This window comes from Merops nubicus, unplaced genomic scaffold (genome assembly GCF_000691845.1).
Source record: "Merops nubicus isolate BGI_N331 unplaced genomic scaffold, ASM69184v1 scaffold20696, whole genome shotgun sequence".
In the NCBI taxonomy this organism is placed as follows: domain Eukaryota; kingdom Metazoa; phylum Chordata; class Aves; order Coraciiformes; family Meropidae; genus Merops; species Merops nubicus.
Genome location: NW_008617191.1, coordinates 5,801 through 8,463, shown reverse-complemented (window position 1 = coordinate 8,463; position 2,663 = coordinate 5,801).

Sequence of the window (2,663 nt, the reverse complement as noted above, 5' to 3'; positions counted from 1 at the left end):
GTCCTCGTCTTGAGGAGCTCAGCGGGCAGCAGCCTGGCTCCCTCACCCCAGCCCCGAGGCGTCGGGGGCGGCAGGAGCCAGGCAAGCGGTGCTCAGCCTCCGCCACTCAGCAGCTGACTCACCCCAGGCCCGCGCCCCATGAAGCTCTTAGTCGGCTCCAGAAATGTAAATCCACCCTTGGGCAGCCGCAGGGCACAGCAGTGATTCAGCGGGCGAGCAGGGGGCAGAAGGAGCCCTGGTATTTTAGGGGGACACCCCAGCTGAGTTGTGCAGCCCCCAGGGGTAGCACCCTGATTCTCCAGGAAGATAGGGAAGCCTCTGGGAGAATGATCCTCTCCTGGTTCGTGCTGTGGTTTGGAAGCAGCCAGGACATGGATGTGAGAGACAAGACACCCATGAGCACTAAACGGGTTGGTGCTAACAAGGGAGTTGCATATACCACCCCCTTCCTCCCAGGAAAATCCTAAATATAAACCTGTCTGCTTCAGGTTCCCTGGTCATGCATGTAACAGCCATCAGTCTGGGCTCTAACCAGGCTAGATATCCTGATTTTGGTGTGAGATACGATCCCTCACCTCGCTGATGCACAGAGGGCCGTGGGAAGTCATCCAGGGCTGCTGTGAGCACAGAAGAGGTAGCCAGCCACATCCAAGGGGAGCAGCCAGCTCAGCACTGTCACCATGAGCTCCTCATCCCAAATCTCAAGTACAGACAGGACCGGAGCGCTGGAATTTCCAGTTACGTGTATGCTTTGGGAATTTTGTTCCTAGAAAATGTGTTGCTTTAAAGATGACCCACAAAGGAAGTTGAGTAGGTTGCTGCTTTCTTCCTGTTTGACTGTTGCCATTTAAGGCCATGAATTGGATTCAGGGTAGATTGGAGGGTCTGCTTAGAAATAGCAAGTGTCTCAAGTCTTGATTTTGTTTCTAAGGCCTGTGAGAAGACTCTGGAGCTGAAGAGGAAAACCCCTTTTAGTCCTTAGATGAGGGAGAGCCTCAGTAAGAGAATCTGTACTTTGTTTGTCATGTGTTTCACTTAAAGACAAGGTAATGGCATTAAATCCGGAGGCTCTTCAGTCAAGACTGACTTGTTTGGCATCTGGGAAAAATACCAACCTACCATATTTGCAGTCGTCAGGGAAAGCAGGGACCAGGGTGGAGGAGAGCTGCATTTCCAATGCAAATGGTAAATAAAATCATCAGCAAGTCCCATAAGCAGAGTAAAAGCCCTGCCCAGAGAGCTGGGTCGGCTGGAGCAGCCTGCGTTAGGATGAGCCACAGGTTCCCTCCAGCCCTGGGGTGTCCATGGACCAGGCAGCAGTTGACAACCCTGAATAAGAGCTGGGAACAGAGATAGGGATAAGAACATCCTGAGGAGAAACCTGGCTTGCAGCAGTTCATACGAGGAGCTGCACTTGGATGATCCACCACATAAACAAGCAATGTGGTGGTGCAGATAAAACAGAGGCTGAACACAAGGCAGCAGCAGCAGCAGGACATCAGATGAGCGGGCAAGGAGGAAGGAAACGTGCAGCTACACTGAACTCCAGCATTTCTCTTGATCTTCACTGGGAGGTGGCCAGCCCGTGAGAGGACAAACCCTCCCTGCTGCTCTGCTCAGTGTGGGCACTTGGGAGCTGCCTGCAGAGATGGGTTCAGTTCAGGGCTGGGCCATCTCAGGGCAGACTTTGTTCAGTTTATGACTAATAGAGTTTTCTCAGCCCAAAGAAGGCAGTCACATACTGTGCTGTCCCAATCCAGGAGGACAAACAAATTAATTCCAGTATCAAGATATTTTGATCTGTGTAAGACAAATCTCTGACTAACGTGGGGATTTTGTATTTTTCCCTCTGGAAAGTCCTTTCTCCCCTCTGATTCTTCTTAAGGCTGATACAGTCTGGACATCTCATCTTTTTGTCAGGATGCCTAAAGCCCAGCTGGACTACAGTGGCCAGAGTGCTCGGTATGCTTGGGTGAACTGCTAGCTCCACTGCTGTAAGTGATTTTCAGTGCTTGATACAGTTTAATACTCTAAGGCTGGCTAAAGTAGATTACCAATGGATATAATACAAGTCAGGGCAGGCTCCAGGTCAGCAATCCCCCTGCAAAGACCAGCTTCAAAGACCACAACTCCTGCCCCGAGCTCGGCCGATACTCACCGTCCCAACCCTGAACTGAAACCTCAGAAATCCCATTTTCTGAAGCTGTTGCTTGGCACCCTCAGAGGGGACTTCTGCAAGGAGGCCAGTTTTGTCTGAATGCTCTGGGATTTCCTGGGACTTTTGTGTGCAGCCAGCTGGCACCTCTCCTAAACAGCACATGCTCTAGAGTGAGAACGGGACCCTCCTAGCCAGGGACCATTTCTGGTCAGCACAACTAAGGGATGCTGAGGCCCTTCAAGGCTAAATCCCAAGAGCCCCAGCCGTCTCCTTTGCCAAGGACATCACTAATTCCTGGCCGTGGCTTGATTCCATAAGCAGCTCAACGAGGTGACTTTCCAGGTCACCAGCTAATTGTGGGTGAAGTGCCAGTGGCTGTCTCCAGGAGGAGCGAAAGTTGGGAGCTCTGGGGGAAGAAAGGGCGTAAAAACGTGTTTGCTCAGCTCCCTTGAGCTGAGCCAGCTCCCCCTGGGCAGTTAAAGGGTAGGCAAGAAAGGGCTGGGTG